This window comes from Ambystoma mexicanum, chromosome 2q (genome assembly GCF_040938575.1).
Source record: "Ambystoma mexicanum isolate Mex_15411 chromosome 2q, UKY_AmexF1_1, whole genome shotgun sequence".
NCBI lineage: Eukaryota > Metazoa > Chordata > Amphibia > Caudata > Ambystomatidae > Ambystoma > Ambystoma mexicanum.
Genome location: NC_090924.1, coordinates 868,369,271 through 868,395,008, shown reverse-complemented (window position 1 = coordinate 868,395,008; position 25,738 = coordinate 868,369,271). Strand labels below are relative to the sequence as shown.

Sequence of the window (25,738 nt, the reverse complement as noted above, 5' to 3'; positions counted from 1 at the left end):
TTACTTGTTACAAAACGGACAGGGCACCTAGTAAGAAAACTAAAATTCATGAAACAGCCCCCTTAAACACAGACTTATGTAATGCTTTGTTTCAGATGCTTTGTTACAGCAAAATTACAAGAAGAGTGGCCTACTCATGGGCTTTAAAATCTGTAACTTATAAAAGATCCCCAAAATTGGTTTCTGCACAGAGTAGGCCATTCTTCAGTCAAGCAACCAACTGGTGCATTGAGATCCAAGATTACCTTAGGAGGTACAGCACGTTTATTCCCACTCAGGAAGTCCCTGAAAATGCATCTATATCAACTATCAATAACAGGAAACATGAAACAAGATGTCGTGCTGAACAATATGTAATGTTGAGTTCTAAGTGTTTTCAACCACTAGTAGAAGCCAGACCACGTGTTACACATTATGGGCTTAAAAGTATACAAGGTGGAAGGGTAGGCCTAGTTCACCATCTATATTGTTGCATTTTCTCTACAATCTTTAAAGAGGCTGCCACTTTGCAGGAGACAACACATTTAGCCGAATTGTCACCAAAATGTTGAAGATCAATGCTTGCTTGCAGTATGAATCGTTTAACAAACATTGGAATCCTGGTAGAACAGCATGTTATTCAATTGATTGTGCGCGAACAGAAACATTATTATGCTCTACATATAATGATGACAGCAAGTGTCTGTACAGCAGTCCATTCTTGCCTTCACTTGCACCAAAATTGCTCAAGGACTTTCCTAGCTCGCACTGGACAACAGAGGGGAGAGGAGAGAGAACTACTGTTTTACTGGTTCTCAACCATCCAAGTAAAGCCCATTCTGCCTAAAATCAAAAGCCATATCACTGATTCCCAGGAATACTGAATGCAGTGCTGATCACAGTGTTAGTTAACACATTAAATGAATATGGCGCATCCTGTCACCAAAAGCCTCTTAAACCCTAAACACTTCTGCTGTCCTAGAAGTGATTGACAGGACAGCTAAACACAATCCACCGTTTCACTCAGAACCATAAAATTATAACCTTCAATGGGCCTCATTACAAGTATGCCGGTCTGGAAATATCATTGCCGTTATTTCCGTACCAGCACCCTTTACTGGACCGGTGTAGTCAGAGTTGCGATGCCAGTGTTACCGCATAGCTAGGGACCTGTCGTAGCCAGCTACACCGTTGCCGTTATCAGTGTTGACACACGCAGCTGTGCAAGTGATACCGGCATGGTGTTAGAAAGTCCACATTAAGAGGTGTATGGACACGCACCCACCGGCATGTACATGCCGGTAATAACGGATACAATGATGACAGAAACACCAGCATCGCGGACCAGGCGTTAAGAGGAATCTGGTGTGTAGAAACCTACCACAGGTGCTCACAATCATCACAGGTGGAGGCAATGGACTGTGGCAGAGCACAAAAGGACCACTCCCACACCCCACACCCCTTCCAAATCCACAATGTTACCATTAGCACTAGCAGTACTGCAGCTGGAGGATATGCCTGCACAGCTACTCAAAGGAGGCACTGAGCCATAGGATGCAGCGGAGGTGCACAAGGAGAAGGAGGGCCATGAAGGCCCAGCAGATACCCAATTTGCAGCCGGTTGTACCCCGAAGGCAGCCACCAATCCTTGGCCTAAGGGCCACCCCATTCAATCTGACCCCCACTCAGATCCACACCCTGTACCCACTGGACAGAGACACCATCACCACTATAGTGGACCTGATACAGGATGACCTGGTGAGCCTAATAAATATCCGAACAGCTACCCCCCCACCCCCTTGCTAGAGGTAGTGTCTGTGCTGCACTTCCTTGCCAGAGGCACTTATCAGCACACAGTGGGTCAGCTGCATGGAATCTCCCAACCCTGTTTCTCCCGTGTGCTTACCCAGGTGCTAGATGCACTCCTATCCCACGTAAGCAACCACATCAGCCTACCACGGACTGCGGAGGAGGTGAAGGCAACAAAAATAGCATTCCATGCACTTGCAGGCATGCCTAATGTAATTTGTGCGGTCGACTGCACACATGTGAAGCTGGTTATCTGGCATGCTGTGGAGGTAGTGTACCGCAACAGGAAGCTGTACCATTCCCTCAACGTACAGATGGTGTGCGATGCACGTAAAATAATCACACATTGCTGCGTAAGATTCCCTGGCTCCACACATGACTCCATGGTGCTGCGCAACTCCACGCTGCCCCGTTACATGGCACGACATGCTGGAAATCGGACCTGGCTGCTGGGTGAGTCTAACCACAGGGCCATGAGGAGTGTTGAATTGGGGGCGGGCGGCAGTGAACAGCATAGGCAACCTGGCTGCTGGGTGCGTCTACACAGGGCCATGAGGAGTGTTGAATTGGGGGCGGGCGGCAGTGAACAGCATAGGCAACCTGGCTGCTGGGTGCATCTACACAGGGCCATGAGGAGTGTTGAATTGGGGGGGAAGCGGGGGAGCGAACAGCATAGGCAACCAGGCTTCTGGGTGAGTGTAACCACAGGGCCACGAAGAGTGCTGTATTGGTGGGGTGTAGTGAACAGCATAGGCATCTGGCTGCTGGCTGAGTCTAACCTCAGGGCCATGGGGAGTGTTGAATTGGGGGGGGGGGTGCACAGCATAGGCAACCTGGCTGCTGGGTGAGTCTACCCACAGGGCCATGAGGAGTGTTGAATTGCGGGGGGGGGAGCAGTGAACAGCATAGGCAACCTGGCTGCTCGGTGAGTCTAACCACAGGGCCATGGGGAGTGTTGAATTGGGGGTGGGGGCAGTGAACAGCATAGGCAACCTGGCTGCTGGGTGAGTCCAACCACAGGGCAGGAGGAGTGTTAAAACATAGCACAGCATAGCATGCATAAAGAGCGGATGTGCACACTGCATGCAAGAATCCATCATCACCCCTACTGCAATATCCTGTAACCATTACCAAATATCCATTGAAGTACACAGAGACTGGATAGGCTGATATAAGGCTAAAGTAGATGAGGAATAATACCAGCAACCTCATCATCCGCAACCTGTACAACATCAAACCTCACACATAGAATGGAACACGACCAAACACAACATACTGAGTACCTTGAACTTGCTCTTGTGTTAATGTAACTGAATGTGCAACACAGTAAGAGCATGCCGAAGCGCAAGGCCTTCCCAGCCACGTCTCCATGCATTTAACAGACACATTGCTCACATTAGCACATGTATTAGGGTCATTACAAAACAGAAAGCTCATGTACCACAATGCACCACTCATTAGTGACAATGAATGACATTCAAAAACACAGTAAAGTAATTCACAAGTCATGATGGTAAGCCAGAGAGAAAACTATCTGCCACACTGAAATTAATAGTGACTGCACTCACATTCCACAGGTACACCGCTGGTCAGTACGCCTGTCATGTCACCTTAAGGGACACCTTCAAGTAAAATGCGTTAAGTCCAAAAAATGACAAAATGCTACAAATCTTGACTACCACCAATGCATGATTGAGAGGTGCCGGCCTCGCCCAATATAGCTTCATTCATCCATGCAAACACCCACCCAGCCGTGATCTTGTATCGTAACCCTTTACCTGTGACACATACTACCAATGGATATCTGACATGGATATGTACTCGAAGTCCTGTAGATGTAGAATGCATACCGTGAAGACCCCTGTATCACAAATGTAAATGAGGCAAATGTGTAAGGTGCCACTGTATAGGCACAGTCCACGTTCATCAGTAACACATAAATTAGATCTGAGTCCATTGTTGGCAGCTGTACTTGATTTGTGAGAGTGCAGTGAATGGCCCATGTGACAGCAACTGCATCTAACCCTGCCCCCCACCCCCAATCATCTGCCCTAAGTTCACTTACCAGGTTCATAGCCAATGACACATGCCATGTACAGTTATAAATCCCTGTGCATAGTTGACTTTTCAAATGAACACTGTACAGCCTGTTCCAACATGGAATGACCAAATAAATCACAGGTGCCCTTTCGCTTGCTCCCATGCTGGTGATGCCAGGTATCCCCTGATGGGTACCCCCATCAGACAACCACACAACATGCACGAAGAGGCCTACAACCCTGCACATGTGCATACTCGATACACCATCGAGCAGACATTTGGCCTGTTGAAGGCCAGGTTCCGCTGCCTCAGCAGATCAGGGGGAGCCCTCATTTACGGTCCAGAGAAGGTGGGCAAAATCGTGCTGGTATGTGCCAAGCTGCACAACATGTGCATCTGGCACAACGTCCCCCTTCCACCTGACATGGACATGATGCCACCAGAGGATGAAGAAGATGTAGGAAATGCTCAGTGCCACAATAGCAATTATGGACGTGCCACACGGCAAGTGTTAATTCAACACTACTTTTGATGGACTGTTACAGACATGGCACTGGACATGGGTCACACTGAGCACTGGACACTTTACATGATTAAATGCACTCACACTGAATAAGCAATGTCCAGTCATGTTTGTTTGAAACACCAGGTGTATTGCAACATGATTATCTATGTACAGATGTGAATGAAATTGCATACCACTACAATCCTGTTGTACTGAGCCCACACCCGCTCCCCTACTACCCCCACACTCCTCCTCCACTACCCCAACACCACCTCCTCAACTGCCCCCACACCCTGTACCCAACTACCCCCATGCCCCCTACCCAACTACCCCCATACCCCCTACCCAACTACCCCCATGCCCCCTACCCAACTACCCCCATAGCCCCTACCGAACTACTCCCTCTGCACATGCACAAGAACTGAGGATGGGACCATTGGGGTGGGCCAGTGGGGTGGTGTTGTTCCGCGATTACGTGGACCAACAGGTTGATGGACTCCACCAGTGAGACATGGTCCCATTGACCTCCCTCACACGCCTCGCCAGGTGGTACACCCCCTCCATGGCTCTGCCCAGCATTTGTGCCGTGTTCCGTGAGGTGTTCTGCATGGACTGGCGCGTGAGTTGTGACTCAGTAAGGTACTGCTGCACCAATGCGTTCTTTGCGTGCTGCCTTTCCTCCATCCTGGTGAGGCGGCCCTCAATGTCACGTATATGACGGAGTCCCGGTTGTGGCATGGGTGGTGGGTTCCGAGGATCTGTGGGACTGAACACTGCATCATCCACATGGCTACCGTCACTGAGTGTGTCGTGCACACTGGCCTCCACAATGCTGTGGGCTCCAGACACTTGTGTTCGTGTTGCAGGTTCATCCTGCTGGCTGGAGGCCGGGGAAACAGGTTCTTCCTGCTGGCTGGGGTGCGGGGAAACAGGGTCATCCTGCTGGCTGGGGCTGGGGAAACAGGGTTATCCTGCTGGCTGGGGCTGGGGAAACAGGGTTATCCTGCTGGCTGGGGTCCGGGGAAACGGGGTCATCCTGCTGGCTGGGGTCTGGGGAAACCGGTTCATCCTGCTGGCCGGGGTCCGGGGAAACAGGTTCATCGTGCTGGCGGGGCTGCTTAGCAGCAGGTGTTTCCTGCTGGCGGGGCTGCTTGGCTGCAGGTGTTTCCTGCTGGCGGGGCTGCTTGGCAGCAGGTGTTTGTGGCAGGCGGGGCTACTTGGCAGCAGGTGTTGGCAGGCGGGGCTGCTTGGCAGCTCGTGTTTCCTGCTGGCGGGGCTGCTTGGTAGCAGGTGTTTCCTGTTGGCAGGGCTGCTTGGTAGCAGGTGTTTGTGGCTGGCGGGGCTGCTGGGCAGCAGGTGTTTCCTACTGGCAGAGGGGCTTGGCCAAAGGTGTTTTGGCATGCTGCGGTCTTGTGGTGGATGTGCTTGGATCCTGGCTCAAGGTGGTGGACTTCCTGTGGCGGGCCGTGCCCCAGTGCCCCTAGAGGTGGTTGCACTTTCCCCTTCGCTGTCAGATGATGTGCCTGTGCGGGACAGGGCATCAGTAATGGGTGTGGATCCATCAGACAGACATCAATGCTAGTACATTCTGAGTCATGTGCATTGTCATGGACATGGTGAAGGGCATGACATGGTGCACACATGAATGTGTGGGGGATGCAGTGTGGGTGCATGTTTGTAGTGCGCCCATGGAGTGTGCAGTGTCTGTTGTCTGGGGTACTGGTGTTTACCGGTTTGGGGGTTATGGCCATGCCACACAAGCTGAGCGACATGTTGAGTTCGATTGTGAAACAGATGTGTTTCACTTGTGGCTGTTGCTGCGTTGATGGTAATTCAGCATGAAGGGACATGGTGGGTGTGACATGTGTGCAACATGTGACATTGATGTGTGCATCTTGTCATGAGGTGGCTTTGGCCATGTGGTGGCACGGCAGTGATGACAGCAGTTTGACATTGTCTGGGTGATGTGTGTCTGTGTGCATGCAGATGCTACTTGTGTGGCCAATACAGGGGACATGTGGGGTGTTTCAATGGGGTTTGTTTTTGGGGTTGCAGCCAAGTACATTGATAAAGAAAATCCCACAAATCAGCTTCCTTCCCTTACCGCTAAGAGTGAGCCGACCTAGATGTATGTATACTTAATTCTTTGCATTCTTTAACCCAAACAAAGGGCACTTCACCATGTGGTTATCGAAAAAGTACACATATTTTAATATTTATCACAACATGTTATCAATTCAAATATACAATATTAAAACTACACATGAATTTGATCCAAACACATGCTCAACCACATATCTTTGTGTGTACATATTTCTTCATTTCTACTGAAAGCCTAGAAATATATGCTTAGAAAACCTTTTCTATGCCTTTCTATGGTGTATTCTCCTCTTAGAACCACAACTCTTATTTATGCCCTTCCCAATTTCTCCGGGCAAAAAGGACTGTGCCAACACTTTCACAAGAAGGTGTTTCTAGAACAAACATAGAATTGTATCTTTAAGAATAAGCGAGCCAAATAATCCCTATTGCATATCCTGTTGGTACTGTCTTCAGGGCACTCAGGCTTAGTTCATGTGCTCGTTTTCACACACTTAATAGTATACCACAATTTGCAATCTTTCTAAAAAACAAACAAACATTTACACTTTAAAACATGGTAATTAAAACATGTTTTGTGCAAAGAAAGTACTCCAAAACATCTGTAACAACTTCATCTCTATTACCAATATGGACAGCAGGGATATATTAATACTTAAGTGGTCTAATTATTGTCCACTTTCACACTTTCCCTAACATTAAGCATGATTTACTCTCTTCGTTTTGTGTGTCTACAATTACACATTCTCCCTTTTGGAAGCTCTATTTCATTAGGGTGACGGTCTCCTGACAGAGAAGACTCGTTGTTTTACTTTTTCTAAAGGGGGACACTTTTGGTGTCATCTTTCCATCAAATGTCCCTCTATGTTTACTTCTCACCCGTTTCTAAGCCGAGTCACCTAAATGCTCACCTCTCACTGGGTCTTCAATCTTTTTGATCGAGCTGACTCGCATTTACACCGTTCGGGCAGTGTTGCTTCCCGGTTGTGTTCTCTATATCACGGGTAAAGACAAGAGCAGTCTCCCCACTAGTTTACAGCCTTAATCTATAACAGAAGAAATAGGCCTCTATTATTTATCAATGTGTTGACAATAGTCACCTCAACATTCTATTGTATTGAAATGAAGCTTACCAATGAGGTAATCTCTACTGCCTTCGGGTTTCCTTTATTTATATAGGGGGAACTTCATCTTTCATCACCGTTCGTCTAACCGCTCAAGCGTGGTCTAGTTTAAAAGAGAACAATGAAAGGGAACAGGATTAGATTTCCCCTTTATGATGGACTCCTCATTGTTAAATGTATACATCATGCCTATGTCTCACCTCATAGATATGTCTGTAACCTGTCGTACCGCTCGCGATGTATCTGCAACCGGTCGTCCCGCTCGTGATGAACAACTGCTACTCGGCAGTGCAGCGAGCCTACTGTCGGATTAATCCGTCTTAAGTAGCAGGTGTCGTAATGTCACATGGTATGCGCACGTACTCACGTGTCGTAATGTCACGTGATACGCAGCCCACTTCTTATAGGTATTTCCTGCAGCGTGTGGCTGCCACTCTAATGCAGCATAGATGTATAATTACGATTGTTATACATTGAATCACTCCAAGAGAAATTGTCATTTTGTTATCAAGAGATGCAAATATGCTCACGTGTCAAATTCACACGTGACCCACAGCCATCTTACTATGGGCATGCCATCCAACAGTATATTGTTGCAGTGATTACTGTATATGCTATATAACAGCAGCGATGATGGGTCCAGTACTGATGGGGCCAATATAGGCAATCCACAAAGAGGCCCTTTTCAGAACCGGGGCAGACGAGGGAGGAACCGCCAACCAGGCAACCACGGGATGCGCACACGACAGTGGCAGCCGGGTCCGCCGACTTGGTGATCCCCATCTTTAATTTAAGTCACCATATCCTAACACAAGCAGAAATTCGTGTCTTGAGCAAAGGGTTGTCTTTCGTTCCAGTGAATAAAGCCGATCAGTTTACCACGGAAATAGAAATGCAGAATTTTTTTTTCCGAACGATTCGATTAAAGTATTTCTTCAAAGATCATGACGATCAAAGACCTAGAGACAAAAGTGTCTCTGGTTTGAAACCACCTTCCACTTTTACCCCTCTAACCTCGATGGTTTCTCCAGAAATCATCAGTTTTGAGAACAAAATCATCAGTAAGATGAAAACTCTTGTGCAAACCAAAAACAAGCATAGGGATAATTTGTCTAAAGTGGAAAGAATAGCTTTAAAAGATCTAGCTGAGAACAAATTGTTTGTGATTAAACCTGCAGATAAGGGTGGAGGAGTGGTCTTATGGGGTACAGAATTATACCGGACGAAGTAAAGAAACAACTTGAAAGAATCACTTTCTACAAACCTTTACCATGCGATCCCACACCAAGAATTCGAGATGAAATAGCAAGTCTAATGAACCACGCAGAAAGTGAAGGGTGGATTGACATCGATGAGAAAGCCTTTCAGATGCAAGAACACCCTATTACACCGGCCTTTTACTGCTTACCGAAGATTCATAAACATCACAAGGTTCCCCCAGGGCGGCCCATTGTGGCAGCCATTGGGTCTATTTTAGAACCCTTGTCGGTATACTCTGACTTCTTCTTGAGGCCATTTGTTAAAACTATGCGCTCGTCTATTCAGGACACAACTCAAATGATTAAGGTAGTAGACACGATAGTTGTGGCTTCCACAGACATCTTAGTTACCATGGATGTAGAGGCGTTGTATACTAGTATTCCTCAGATGAAGTGTGTCAGAATCATGGGTCAATATCTAGAGAAAAGGAGGGATAAAACAGTAGCAACGGCATTTATTTTGGAGTGCATCAGACTTGCTCTCACCAACAATTTTTTCATGGAAGAAGATAGGTTCTATTTGAAACAACATGGGACAAGCATGGGTTCTAGCTTCGCATCAGATCTTGCAAACCTTTTCATGGACGATTTGGAGATACGCTCCGTCTATGCAGACCACAATCCTTTTAAGCATCTCTAGAAAATCTGGGTGCGTTACATTGATGATGTTTTCATGTTGTGGGGAGGAACTGAAACAGAGCTTGACTCATTTGTTACCTGGGTCAGCGATCAAGAGGAATGTATTAACTTCACCATGAGTTTCAACCAGAAAAAGATCCCTTTTTTGGATCTAGAAATTTTTAAAGATGCGGAGAACAAATTGGGCACTACTTTGTTTAGGAAGGCTACAGATAAAAACACCTTGTTACTGTTTGAAAGCTTCCACCCTCAATCTTTGCAGCAAAACTTACCATTTGGACAGTTCCTGCGTGTTAGAAGGAACTGCACCCATAAAGAGGATTTTGAGACTCACAGCAAAGATTTAACAACTAGATTGAGGGCAAGAGGCTATCCACCATTCATAGTACGCAGATCCATGAAAAGAGCCAAAAACACTCCAAGACATAGGTGCCTGACACCACAACCACGAGTCACAGAGGAAAAGATTACTTGTGTTTCCACATTTTCTCCGATAAGTAACGACTTGCGGAGATGCATATTGAAGAATTGGAATATTATTAACACCGAAGATTTCTCAATTAGTAAACCACGTTTTGCGTTTCGACGTATGCCAAATTTGAGAGACAAACTCGTAGATACATACAAATCACTGTCCGAGGATAGGCCCACCAACCAATTGACACTGTGGAACTTACCCCTGGTGGTCGGCCACTTCAGATGTGGCAAATGCTCCGTGTGTGAATTAACATTGAACATGAAACATGCACACCTTAAAGGGAGAAAATGGCATTTTACGAATTGTAACTCAAAGTGGGTAGTTTATGGCATTGAATGCCCATGTGGCTTGCTATATATTGGCAAAAGTAAGAGATATATCCGCCAGAGAATCTGTGAACACAGATCCTGTGTGAAGAACCAGGTACCCGAAAAACCTTTAGTGGCACATTTTAAAAGTGCCCATCATGGAGTACATGATATTCATTGGTTCATTATAGAAGTGATAATTGTGCAACCCAGAGGTGGTAACAGAGATTTAAAGCTGAGAAAACAGAACAGAAATGGATATACTCCCTGGACACTGTAAGAAAGGGATTAAATGTTTCCATTGAGTGGTCCCTTTTTATTCATCACAAAAAATGAACAAGACATAGGGGCTGCAAGTATTCTTACAAAACATGTACTCTGTGAAGAACGGCATGAATACCCTCTTAGGGATATTTTGTGGGAATGAGTGAGCAGCATATACAGTAATCACTGCAACAATATACTGTTGGATGGCATGCCCATAGTAAGATGGCCGTGGGTCACGTGTGAATTAGATAACAAAATGACAATTTCTCTTGGAGTGATTCAATGTATAACAATCATAATTATACATCTATGCTGCATTAGAGTGGCAGCCACACTCTGCATGAAATACCTATAAGAAGTGGGCCGCGTATCACGTGACATTACGACACGTGAGTACGTGCGCATACCATGTGACATTACGACACCTGCTACTTAAGACGGATTAACCCGACAGTGGGCTCGCTGCACTGCCGAGTAGCAGTTGTTCATCGCGAGCGGGACGACCGGTTGCAGATACATCGCGAGCGGTACGACAGGTTACAGACATATCTATGAGGTGAGACATAGGCATGATGTATACATTTAGCAATGAGGCGTCCATCATAAAGGGGAAATCTAATCCTGTTCCCTTTCATTGTTATCTCTTTTAAACTAGACCACGCCTTGAGCGGTTAGACGAACGGTGATGAAAGATGAAGTTCCCCCTATATAAATAAAGGAAACCCCAAGGCAGTAGAGATTACCTCATTGGTAAGCTTCATTTCAATACAATAGAATGTTGAGGTGACTATTGTCAACACATTGATAAATAATAGAGGCCTATTTCTGCTGTTAAAGATTAAGGCTGTAAACTAGTAGGGAGACTGCTCTTGTCTTTACCCGTAATATAGAGAACACAACCGGGAAGCAACACTGCCCGAACGGTGTAAATGCGAGTCAGCTCGATCGGGGCAAAAAGATTGAAGACCCAGTGAAAGGTGAGCATTTAGGTGACTCGGCTTAGAAACGGGTGAGAAGTAAACATAGAGGGACATTTGATGGAAAGATGACACCAAAAGTGTCCCCCTTTAGAAAAAGTAAAACAACGAGTCTTCTCTGTCAGGAGACCGTCAGCCTAATGAAATAGAGCTTCCAAAAGGGAGAATGTGTAATTGTAGACACACGAAACGAAGAGAGTAAATCATGCTTAATGTTAGGGAAAGTGTGAAAGTGGACAATAATTAGACCACTTAAGTATTGAGTTGCTGTCCATATTGGTAATAGAGATGAAGTTGTTACAGATGTTTTGGAGTACGTTCTTTGCACAAAAATGTTTTTAATTACCATGTTTAAAAGTGTAAATGTTTGTTTGTTTTTTAGAAAGATTGCAAATTGTGGCATACTATTAAGTGTGTGAAAACAAGAACATGAACTAAGCCTGAGTGCCCTGAAGACAGTACCAACAGGATATGCAATAGGGATTATTTGCCTCGCCTATTCTTATAGATACAATTCTATGTTGGTTCTAGAAACACATTCTTGTGAAAGTGTTGGCACAGTCCTTTTTGCCTGGAGAAATTGGGAAGGGCATAAATAAGAGTTGTGGTTCTAAGAGGAGAATACACCATAATAAGGCATAAAAAAGGTTTTCTAAGCATATATTTCTAGGCTTTCAGTAGAAATGAAGAAATATGTACACACAAAGATATGTGGTTGAGCATGTGTTTGGATCAAATTCATGTGTAGTTTTAATATTGTGTATTTGAATTGATAACATGTTGTGATAAATATTAAAATATGTGTACTTTTTCGATAACCACATGGTGAAGTGCCCTTTGTTTTGGTTAAAGAATGCAAAGAATTAAGTATACATACATCTAGGTCGGCTCACTCTTAGCGGTAAGGGAAGGAAGCTGATTTGTGGGATTTTCTTTAATTTGTGTTTCATTATCCTCACCCACTCAGCCCCTAAAAAGGGGATTATTGTAGCTCACGTAAAACTTGAAGCCATGTACATTGTACATGTGTGAAACGAAGTTGTCGGTGGGTGGAATAGCAGTAGGGATCAGGTTCCACAATCTTGAAATATTGACCTGGCCATTTGCATTGGGGCTATGTGCCATATGACTTTGGGGTTACGGAGACTCACTGGCATCATCGGATGTCGCACCTCCCGCCTCCGCATCTCCAACTCCCTCTATGGACTCCATGTGCAGGACGGTGCTGCACGTCTCCTACCACGCATGCAGTTTGATGGGGGATGGTGCTCCCCCTCCTGTTGCCAGGCCCTGGCTGCGCTCTGCAACAAGGAGGTTGCGGACACAGAGACGTAGGCCGCCCCACCTCTTCTTACAGTCTTGCCCAGTCCGGGGTGTTTCCCCCACCGCCGAGACTTTACGGGCTACATCCTCCCATATGACCTTCTTGTGTATTTGGGCTTGGCACCGCAGATCTGCGCAGAATACTTCATCTGCATGCTCCACAAGCGTGTCAGCCAGCATGTTGAGTTCAGGTTCACTGAACCTGGGCTTGCGGCGACGGACAACAGGTTGCCTTGCAGACATGTTCCTCTGTGTTGGTAGGTGCTCAGATTTTGAGTACCACTCCTGTGGACTGCAATGGATGGCTTTTTTATAATGGCCGCTGGTGCATTTCCTGTTCCGGAACGATTATGTTATTGGACCACTGTATTCTCATATTTCTGTGCAGGACACCTACTATGTTTTGAAAAAATCAACAACTCTATGTCCACATGATATCTATTTCACCTATGCAAATTGTTGCATTACACTGTACCAGTGCCTAGTGATTTTAATATTTGAATGTTTTACAGTTTAATTGTCTTTGTATTTTGTCACATAATAAATTTATTTATTACAAAGGCTGACGGATTAACAAAAAATCTTTTAGTATCTTGAACTGTCAATACCTCGTCTCTATCTCAATGTTAATTGTTGAATTGCTAGATCTACGACATCTTTCTAATTTGGGATGGAACACCCCTAGAATTTACACAAAATATCTCAATGTCAATTCTTTTGGACTTTAATAAGTGGGACATTTACATCCTTCTGAGATTTCCTTTCTGGATTTAACCATTTACATTAAGGAAGGACAAATCCATACACTGACTTTTCGCAATCCTACTGAGGTAAACTCATTTTTTGCAACCAGCTGCCATTTGAAACACGTTATTGAGAATGTTCCAGTTGGAGAAATTATTAGAGCATGGGGCAACTGCAGCAAACCATTGGAGGGTAAAATTGAAGTAGAGAATGTTATAAACCGGTTTAAACAAAGGGGCTCCCCGGATAAGATCCTTAAAAAGACTGAGGAAAAAGTAATGTATAAACCCAGATAGGAACTTATTAAAAAAGTAAGAAAGAGATCCAAGACGGCGGCTGGCGGAGGAGGACGTGAGCGAGTGGGTCTCCTCACCGGGCTGCAATAAAAAAAGATAAAGAAGCTATGTGGTGCGCTTACACATCCATCTCCTTCACACGACAAGCCGGGAATGAATGAGGCATCTCACTGAGGGACAAGGGATCCAGCGTTCGTACTGCGGAAAGGAGAATCCAAGCATAAGGGAATACAGAGCCTCGCCCAGTGAAACAGAGATACACAACAATCCGGGCCACAAGTGAGGAAGCAGCAGAGAAGCGGGAGACAAAGGTGCCGGGGTACGGCCCAGAAATCTACCAACAGGGGAGCGGAGGCAGTACAAGGCGGGGTGTGCACCCCAGGTGAAGACGCCAGAGGCGAAGAAACAGAGCGCTGGCTGCATAGGAAGGAAGAAGGGCCCAGCTGATCAGAGGTACGGCCGCATGTAAAAGCCACAACATCAGTTCGCCCCAGGAAAGCAAAACACCAGAAGGAAAGCAGAGAGATCTTCTCTCCCCCCCACCTTCCTCCCACCCGGGAGGGAAGAAAACAGGCAAAAGGTGAGCTGCCCCCCCCCTCCCACCCGGGAGAGAAGAAAACAAACAAACGAAGAGTGGGGATTAATAAGGATCGCCTTATGGGGGGGGGGAGAAGCAATAAAGGGAAGAAAAGTCAAGGCATGAGATAGGGAAGCCTGGAAGTGGGGGTCAAGAGGAGGAGGGAGAGGAGCACAGAAATAAAAAGAAGGCCTCAAATACCAAAGTAAAGAAGAAAGGGGGAAGTTAAGACAATACCCCAGGAAAGCATTAACTCCACAGAAGAACGTGGGCAAAACTTGGTGGGGGAAAAGGAATACGGCAGTAAAGAGTAAAAGAACCCCCAGGAAGGAACATCTAAGCAAACACAAAGTGGAGAGGGAGCCACCCCCCTCCACATTTACCACCTCCATCCTCTCACCATCCATCCCCTTCCCCCACAGGCAGACCTAACTGGAAAAAAGGGAACGATAAGAAAAGAACGCTAACCAAGGGGGATTAAGAGAGACAGGGGTAGTAGATTCTTTTAACAAGAAAGGTCCATCTAATTGGAGCCAGAAAACTGAGTGAGATGAGAAACACAAGCAGGTGAGACCTCAGAAAACTCCCATCCCACGAGAACAATAAATACGCCTGAAATTAGAGAGGCCCTGGGGAAGAGGCCGGCACAGCACTCATGTCCAAAACGAGGGTGAAAGCAGCATCAGCTTCCCAACAAAGCCCACAACCAAGAGAAGAGACAAGCATTAAGCAACTGGGGGGCCAAGGGAATCCCCAGAAGAGGAGAACCAGCCCAAAACCATCCCATAACATCGACAAGAGAAGAAGGTGCAATGGCTAGCAAAGAAGATATGCAGGGGTGGTACTAAGAATTCCAAACTCAGTTTATGTCATCCTTTCAAACACCATTCAAATCGCTAAAAGAAGAAATGAGACAATCATTACAAGAACTCAAAGTAGATGTGGCTAAGCTAGAAGAAAGGATGGACACACTGGAAAAAGCTGTACAAAGCATAGAGGACGATGCACATAAAAATTATGAAACTTTGGACCGCTTCGCTTGCCTAACATATCATCTGGAAATCGAAAACGATGACTTGGAAAACCGATCAAGGCGATCTAATATTCGGATAAAAAATCTTGCAGAAACGACAAAGATTTAAAAAGCACAGCCCAACAACTGTTCGCAGAAATATTGGAAATAGACAAAGAGGAGCTGGTTCAAGTGGATAGAATACACCAAGTACGACCAAGAAGGACAGGCAAACCAGGCACCGGCCCAATAGATGTCCTAGCAGCAATTACATCCTATGGTCAGAAGGAACAGATCCTAAGGAAAGCAAGGGAGATCGGGCAAGTGTGAATAAACGGAAACATAGTTCACTTATATCAAGATCGAGAAACAACCGAGCTCCAAAAAAGGAGACAGATGGGGCCAGTGGTGAGATTCTTAATGGGAAAACAGACGAGATACAAATGGACGTTTCCCTTTGGCTTACTATTTACATGGAGGGGCGAACCCACACGATCACGACGTGTGAGGAAGGCGAGCAGATCCTAAATATCCACAGGAGGAATGCACCTTGTGAGGGGTCTGGAGGTAATATACGAGGGCTGCCACAAAATGAGGAAATGTTTATCAAAGGGCTGAAGACTCTGGCCCTCATAATTCCCGAGCTAAGAATCATGGACTGGAGGATTCCGGCGGAGTTCCTCTTCCGCCCCATAGTATGTCCCAACACAGCACCAGGATCAGTGGTATCGTTAGACTTGCACGCTGTGCAAGTGTCAGCCAAGAGAATCGCTGTGATTGGAGTGGACAAGGAAGGGTGTGAGTGGCGCACAGTGCTGTGCACAAACGCCAACATCGCCCTACGAGAGGTAACAGATGAGGATCTCTTTTCAGACACGGAAGGGGATGGTGAGATAGTAATGGAAATAGCGATGCCCTGTGACATTTTAATACAAGCAAGGGAGACCCCCGTCCAATTGATGACAGTGGTAGGAGCACCACCGTCCTTTTTTGATGATGACATGAGGCTCGTACCAAACAACTTATGGACAACAGGCCCCCATGATGTGGGACTGTTGCATGGAGTACAACCTGTGGTAATAAAGCTAAAGCAAGGAGCAATTTTACCACGAGTTAAACAGTATCCTCTGTCTCGTGAAGCTGAAGAAGGGATAAAAGAGACAATAAATGCCCTACTAGCACAGGGGATAATAGTGCCTTCAAACTCCCCATGTACCACCTGTATTTATCCAATCAAAAAAGCAAAAGGGGGGTCTTGGAGGATGATACAGGACTTACGCCCCCTCAATGATGTAATTCAGAAGGAGTTCCCTCTAGTGCCGAACCAGGCATCAATACTATGCAGCATCCCGAAAGAGGCATCACATTTCACAGTAGTAGATTTGAAAAACGCATTTTTCTCCATACCCCTGGCTGAAGAGAGTAGATACCTTACCGCCTTCACACTGGGGGGTAAAAGGTATGAGCATTGCAGATTACCACAGGGTTACTGCGAGAGCCCGAGCATCTTCAACCGCGTATTACATGAAGACCTAGGAAACCTATCAGTTGAGAGCACCATTATTCAGTACGTAGACGATTTACTAGTCTGCGCACGAAACGAAGAGACATGCAGAACAGATTCCATAACATTACTGACTTTGCTGGCCAACAAGGGGTACAAAGTGGACAAGGGAAAGCTACAATATTGTCTGACAGAGGTCCTGTACCTAGGACAGTTGATTTCAAGAGATGGGAAAAGAATAATACCAGACAGGGTAGAAGCCATAAGATCAGTAAAAGAACCCACAACAGTAAAGGACATGCAGACATTTTTGGGAATGTGCAATTACTGCCGAGCATGGATATTAGATTATGGAGCATACACCAGGCCCCTATTACAAGCATTAAAGGTGGCCCAACAGGAGAATAGGAAGATGGAATGGACGGAAGAGATGAGTTCATCTTTTCAGACATTAAAAGATTTGATTTCAAGCGCCCCAGTACTCGCAAACCCTGATTACGGAGGCGAGTTTTACCTATTCTCACACTGCAAAGAAACACTGATGACAGCAGTTCTGACACAAAAAACGTCCTTAGGACACAAGCCACTGGCTTACTATAGTGGCACTCTAGATAGCGTGATGCAGGGCCATTTCGCGTGCGAGCAATCACTCGCTGCAGCCGCGTTCGCGATTGAGAAAAGTGCCACCATAGTAATGGGTTGCCCGGTAACATTGTTTGTGGAACATTCATTATTTGCAATACTCGAGAGATCAAAAAGCACACTGACCACACAGCGGGCGACCGCCTACAAGATTATACTGTCCAGTGCCAACATCCATATAGTGAGATGCAAGACAGTGAACCCCGCTACATTCATTACAGAAGCGTGCACGCTCGAAGACATGCAGAACCACGATTGCGCAACCTACACAGGAGAAAGAGGGGAGGAGACAGTGGTGTGTGAGAACGCTCTAAGCGAGGGGGAAGTGTACTTTGTGGATGGGTCCGCATCAATTGACGTGGACACGGGAGAAAAACACGTTGGCATGGCAGTGGTGAGGTTAGAAGACGGTGAGTATGAAACACTGGTACAATACCGTCTCCCATCACATTACTCCGCACAGGCAGCAGAACTGATTGCGCTCATAGAAGCACTACATGCAGCAAAGGGTTGTGCAGTGACGATATACACAGACTCAGCTTACATGACAACGACAGTACATGGAGGACTGGCAAGATGGGGGCGTAGGGGATTTAGGAGGGCAGACGGAACACCAGTACAGCATGCAGAATTGTTGAAAGAATTAATTAAGGCCCTGCAAAACCCTACAGCAGTAGCAATAGTAAAGTGCCAAGCACATACATCCAACACAGATGTTGTGTCTTTAGGGAACGCGGCAGCGGACGCTGCCGCCAAGGAGGCTTCCTATTTTCAGAAAAATGACACAGGTGAATACATGCTTAAGGACAAAACAAACGAAGAGCCCCCAGAGGGATATAATATGATGCCCATACCACAAATAATAGAATTGCAGGAAGGAGCCAGTGCAGAGGAAAAACTATTGTGGACAAAGCGAGGGTGCAGCAAGTCAGGAACAGACCTGCTGTGGCGACAAAATAACTCGGGGAAAGTGGTAATGCCAATACAGCTATTAGAAATTGCATTTCAACAGCTACACTTCCCTGCACATAACACCAAACAACACATCGCAGCAGAAATACAGGAAGAATGGTTCGTGCCCTGTCTCCAGGAGCATGTGTCTCGATTGGCAATGGAATGTACAACATGCCAAATATACAATTCGGGGATGACATTACGCACTCTACGGGGAACAATTCCTAAACCCATTGGCCCATTCAAGGAACTGCATATAGATTACGCAGACATGGGGGAAAGGTGTAATGGCGCACGGTACATGATTGTGGTTGTGTGCCCATTCTCAAGGTGGGTGGAAGCAGGACCTTGCGCACGACCGGATGCCAAGAGCGCCGCCAAGTTCCTAGTAAGAGAAGTATTCCCACGCTGGGGAATATGTGACGTGATTCGCTCAGACAACGGCACTCATTTTGTGAATGAGCTTTTTAAGGAAGTCACTACATTATTGGGAATAAAACACAAATTATGTTCGATTTATCATCCTCAAAGTAATGGCGTAGTGGAAAAGATGAACGGACTGTTGAAGGGCAGGCTATCAAAACTATGCTTCTCACTAAAGAAGAATTGGATTTACTGCCTACCGCTTGCGCTATTTGAGTTACGAAATCAGCCAAGCAAAGACCACCATTTGTCCCCGCACAAGATTGTGACTGGGAGACGGATGAACACAGCACACTCGCCACTGCGCGAACACTCAGACGCTCACAGAAGCGCCGCGATATTGGGAGATGAGTTCACAGATTATTTAAAGAAATTCACAAGGGCAGCGCGCGTGATATCAAAGCAACTCTCCCCACCCTTCACTAGAGAAGAGGGAAATGTAACAGGCGCTGTTACGGAGCCGGGGCAACAGCTACAGCTGATGCCAGGCGACTGGATTTATGTCAGAAGCTTTGTACGTCGGTGGAATGCACCACGATTCCATGGCCCATACGAAGTAATATTTTGTACGCCCACGGCAGTGAAGGTTAAGGGATTGAGGTACTGGGTGCACTTGACCGACGTACGGAAAGCATATAGCAACATACAAGAGGAGGTAGATGGGGAGGCACAGACAACAGCAAACAATGCGACTGAGCAGAATGACTGAATATGAACTTATGTGTATGTGCTGGTGCTAAACTTGAATAAGTGCACAACTGATAAAGATATTAACTTTTACCTGGTTGCGTGTATACACAAATATACATATATATGTGTGGTTAATAGAATGCCAAATTATAGCCTGTATACACCCTTGTCTGTGAATACCCCTCCCTGTCCCCCCACCCCTTTCCATTCCCCATCACATGTATATTGGCACTGATGGTGCTAACAAAATGTTTACATGTATGCACTCAATGCACTTTTATATCTTAAAACAGGAACTTCCATGGCATCTAACGGGCGGCTTGCAACGGATAGATTTACTAGAATTAGAGAGTGGTTAACTGTGAAATGTATATATTCGTATGAATGTGGACTATCTGCGTGCATTATATTGTTTTTCACATTATTATTTGGTCTGGTTACATACTGGTTCATAGCGTTCATCTCTATCGAGATGAACGAGGGGGGAGGGAGCAACACAACTACTGGGACCAATACAACTGCCAGTGTCAATGCAACTACACGGGAAGGTGATTTTTTGATATGGGACGGGACTAAACTTGTGTGGGGCTAATATACTACGTCATCCACTGTTGTCATCTCACAAGATGGAGGGCCAAAGGGTAAAAGGCAAAATAACACACTGTCCCCACCTGAGATGTCTAATTACAATGCTCACAGCTTAAATGACCGAAACCCCTCTGCCATATCCTGGTTGTATAATACCCCCACCAGCCAACCTGCCCCCACGGCCATAGAGAATCAAAGAATGAGAGAAACACATGAAATATTATATGATGACTGGGTGAAGGGGGGCGGGAATGAGAAAGGGGGGTCTAGTTTGTCCCTTGCCCAGGGAATCGGGAAGTATATGAGGAATAAGAATAATAGACGGAAGAGGGAAGCAGGGAGGAGGAAGTATGATGAGTACTATGGGCTAGGTCTAGATAAGATGGAAGACCCACGACACCCCCACCAAACAAATAAGTGGTATGCAGACATGAGTGCCACAGCTAAACAAACAACAAACGAGAGCTGTTATGTTTGCTCCCTCATCCCTCACGCATCAGGTACACCCAAAGTACTGTTACCCAAAGAGTTGCCGATTATAGATGCCCAATGTCTCCTTCATCTCACGTTCTGCAGAATTAAGAACACCTTCCAGGCACATGAAGTGACTTTTCAAATGCTGCAGAACGAGAAAACGTGCTACCCAAAACCATCAGGGGTTGTATGTCTGAAATAACCATTTTTTGCAATCGAAGGGACACTTTTTTCTGATAACAAGTGGAAAAACGAAGAAGTAATGTGTAAAGCTGAAGCACTGAGGGGTGTGGCACCGGAGAAATTGCAATGGATAGAAGAAACGTGCACACCCGTATGGAAGGAACACATTTCAAAACTAACCTGGGTTACGCCCATCGAAAAGCCTTTCAAGTTGCAGAATGAAATAGACTATGAACTATGCTTCAAAGGAGAGGGGAGAACGTCCATGGGGACGAACAAGAAGTGCAACAAAACCCTCACTATCCCAGACCCAAGAAAAGGGACAGCGGCCCTTATGGACACGTATTGGGTATGTGGCAACCAAGCATACCTACACCTCCCCCCATCGTGGAGTGGAAGCTGCTCAATGGCCACACTGCACTCAGCTCTAATGGTAATACCAGAAAGCCACATCGAGGGGAGCCAAAGGACACAGGAGCGCATGCAGCAGAGTGTGGCCCAACCAACTTCAGAGTCACAAATCTATGTCCTGTCTTCTGGAAGCAAGGGAGAGGTGCTGACCCGTAACAGACGAGCATCAAACTATATATCAAAGGCATCATCAGAACTATTGGCTCAGATCCCAGGCAAATATCGATTATTCAGCTCAGCAGAAACATTTTTTGCCTCGCTCGTATCAAGTGTCCAAGCAAGGGCTAACGCAAAATGGCTCCAGATAACCCGTTGGGAATTAATTCAGCTGGCAAACGACACTGAAGAAGGTTTTAACATAATAAAGGTCGAACTAAGAGCCTTGCGACTGATGACCATGCAAAACAGGTATGTCCTGGACCTGTTGACGGCGATGGACGGCAGTGTTTGCCGAAAAATAGGAAGTGCCTGCTGCACTTTCGTACCTTCTGAAGACGCAGAGAACGGCTCCCTGTCCCATGTGATCGAAGCAGTCCACAACCTAGGAGAAAAAATGAAGATGGAAGGCGGAGCAGGAGATAGTACATGGTTCGATAACATCTTCTCCTGGGTCCCCTCATGGCTTGGAACAACGATGAAATTTTCGATGCCAGCTGTGGTGTTCCTCCTTTTGATTTTCTGCCTATGCCAGGTGGGTCTTCGAGTCTGTGCTAACGCAGTACCAAATGGTGCAATGATGATGGTGACAATGGGCAACTCACACGGTACAATAAAAACGATGCAAGAAGCACAAGTACAAACAGGGGTAGACAACACACCCAGGTACCAACTGGTGCCCATGTATCACGACAAGGATATTGTAGATAAGCTGTGGCACACCACCATCAAAGAGCCCCGCATACTAGAATGGTACGAGGAAGTATGGGTAGATTTGGAAGGAGATGGTGGGTGCATATATCTTACGTGTACTCCAGATGAATACGCCAGGAGAGGTGAGAGCTTAAAGGGGGTGTGCAGAGCATGGATGCCTATCAAAGGAACTCCTGCATGGGATGAGGCGGTGATGGACGAAGCAGAATGTAGGAGGATAGAGGATTTAAAGAATTCGTTACTTAAGTAACGAAAGGGGGGAAATGTAGGGGAGGACTGGACCAGGAGACCCCTCTCGCCTGCGTTTCTTCCCCAGGTGAGGGCTATGGCCCATTGGGCGTTCCCTCATGCCACCCGGGCCCAGGTGGTGGAGGGCTCACCCACTGGAGACATTGCCCACACGTATCGAATGCCCACACGTATTGATTACAACACAAATTTAGCTAGGCCCAAAAACCATTCTTTGCCTGGTAAAGATGGTGTGAGCTCAGCGCACTGTAGCGTGGCCCCCACCCTTGGAGAACATCCCTGTTGCCGCAGCACCCTGGCAGATCCGCTGCGAGCACGTTCCCACGAACAAGACGGACATGAGCTAGCGCAATACGCTAACATTGTAACAGTTCACCTCCCGCAGTGTACCATCACTATCAGCATGACCCGGCCATCAGGCCTGAACAATGAGAAGAACGGTAAAATGGTCATCTGATGGCAGACAGTCTTTATATATATGTATATATTAATGTCAAGACCTCTTGCGAAGTATGCTTTCTTCCACAAAATCTCCTATATTACAAACGCCTGTAGAATGTATTAAAATAAGAAAGCATGCTCCCATGATATAAGCAATGGCGAGTTCACACCCTTGCAGGTGGACACTAATAATAAAGGAACGCTCCAGGGATCTGTTTGTTGCGTATATCACTGGGCAGCCTACCTCCCATGGTTTTGCGCCATAACTAAAGCTAATGCTGCTAGAGTACGCGAGAAAGCGAATGCAACTATACTATGAACTCATGTAAAGGATGCGCGAGAATGCACTTATAATGTGTGTATGTCTAAGCCTCTTATGTGCCACCACCGTCACGTACAGTGGCGGGTCGTTTTCTATGTACTCCACTGATCCAATTACTACCTCATTCACTGCGAATGTATATGCATGTAACTAAAACACTGTAGCTGCTAGAATATAATGTACAAATATGGTGCTCGGACTGGGTATAATCGAGACGCATCCAGCAAAGGTTAAATGCATGTTTTGAAGTGATTTTAAATAAGTATTATAGAAAATATTCAAATGTTTGCGATGTCTTTACCTATATTCGGCAACACACGAGGGAGATACCTTTGTGAATGCGTACAAGGTCTCGATGTATCCCCCTCCCTCCCTGCGAAGGCTGCCAAGACATGAGAACAGAGCCCCGCTCTGCGTTATCACGCCTCCCCCGACCCGACTGGAGCCGCTTCAAAGACGTGTAGCCCCACTGCAGCACCCAAGGCCGCGGCCAGCCACCTGCATTATTTACAGCACAGCAGTAAACCTTTGTCTAAACTCAAGCGCCCCCTCGTAAACCCCACAACCCACCGGACTGTCTCAGACTTATGGCCCTGTGCAATCAGGACACCCAACACTTTGACAACACACAGCGAAACATCCATAACCACTTCTAACAAGACAGAAAGACCTGTACCACCCGCCCCAGTCCCCGAAGCTTAGCCCCTCGACCTATGGTCCCGGTCAACCGATCACGAGTAACCAGGCCTCGATATATTACCTCCAGACCCCTCACAAGGTGCATTCCTCCTGTGTTGCATTAACCTATAAAAATAACTTATTGGAAGATTTACTAAAGAGAATAACACTGTAAATGACTGAATGACTGCGGTGTGCATGGCTGAGGGCAAGTAAGTCAGGAAAGGCATTCGTCTCTGCCACAAGCCGCCTTGGCACACCAACACCGCCCGGATGAACTCAAGCCGACCTGCCAGGCCCAGCCCAACCCACGAGGGTGACCAGTGACGTCCTCCAGCCAAGACCAACCACACCGCAGCAGCACCTATAGTTAGTCGTCGCCACCCAATCCCAATGAACTTGTGCCCCCTATAGTATGTAGGTTTTGATGACGTTTTTTGTAAATATATACGCCTGTCTTTGCGATTGTCAGACAGAGCGCTCTCGGAGTTTGCAGAGTTCTTTGCATGCCCAATTCTGATTGATAAACTCCCATTTACGCTCACCCGCACTCTGTCTTGGCCTTATTCCCATTTTGGGAGAGTCCTTCATTGTCTCTCATTGCGGGGAGGATCGTGCTGTTTGGGGACGCTTGCTTTCACTTACTATTTACATGGACGGGCGAACCCACACGATCACGACGTGTGAGGAAGGCGAGCAGATCCTAAATATCCAAAGGGAAGAAGGAGGTACTATGGAAGACCAATGAAGGGGCGAAGTACCCCGCAGGAAACCGTGGGAATGGAAAACAGTATCAAGGAAAGGAAAAGTGGAACATAGATGGTACAACATCAGTGATAGAGGACACTTAGAACACGGCAGCCCAAGACAAAAGGATATAAGAACAGGAGGAGGAACAGACCTAGAAATACCCAGGAAGAAAGGGTAAGACATCAGCACGTAAAATATGATTGCGGCCCAGGGGGAACGGGAATAAGGGGTGCATCTTGGACCCCAATAGTGGGGTTTACCAATCCCCCCAATGATATCTCTGAGACGGAAAGAGGGCTGGGCGCGACGCACACTCCGTCCGAGTGCTCTTAGGAACCTAGTCCCTCCTCAGTGAAAGGGTAAGGGTTTGGGGGAGCAGTTGATGTTGACAAGTTGGGGGAGGGGGAGCAGAGGGAGGAGCCAGAAGTAGGGAAAATAAAAGTCTTAGGCTGGTAGATATTAGGAGAGCAGAAGAAGGAATCCCAGATGAAGGAGCTTAAAGTGCTGACGTACAATGTGAAAGGCTAAATACCCCAGTCAAAAGAAAAAAAGTAGAATACCTTTTACGAGGTGTAAATTCAGACATATGGATGTTCCAAGAGATGCACATAAAAAAAGTAGATAAATGGAAATTCAAACTTAGGGGATACACTGAAATATATCAATCGAATGCAGGGGAAAAGAAAACAGGGGTCCTGATCACCCTACATTATACGCTAGGAATACAAGTTCAGGAGTCGGTGGTGGACAAAGAGGAAAGATACATACTTCTGAACACAGTCCTGAAAGGGCCAAACCATTACACTGGCATCAATATATGCATCAAATACGGGGCAAGAAGGGTCATAAAGGAAGTCATGTCAAAACTGGAGACTTTTGCGAAAGGGGATACAATTCAAACGGGTGATTTTAACATAGCGTGGGTTCCCAAAAACGATAGGTGCGGGAACGTAGCACAGAAAACATTATCCCCATTCAAGGGCTAAAACGAAAGATGGCGATACTGGCTCTCCATGATACATGGCGGGTAGTCAGAGGACAAGAACATGTATATACGCTGTATTCCCACGTACACTCCTCTAACTCAAGGAATGATTACATCTGGGCTTCAATGGGGCTATT

General features: G+C 46.3%; 1 protein-coding gene across 1 annotated transcript in view; it reads right to left on the bottom strand.

Moving 5' to 3' along the window:
- ODAD2 (outer dynein arm docking complex subunit 2) overlaps positions 1 to 25,738 on the bottom strand; it is a 1,183,909-nt gene that overhangs the window by 701,857 nt on the left and 456,314 nt on the right. The gene's annotated exons all lie outside the window — the stretch shown is intronic.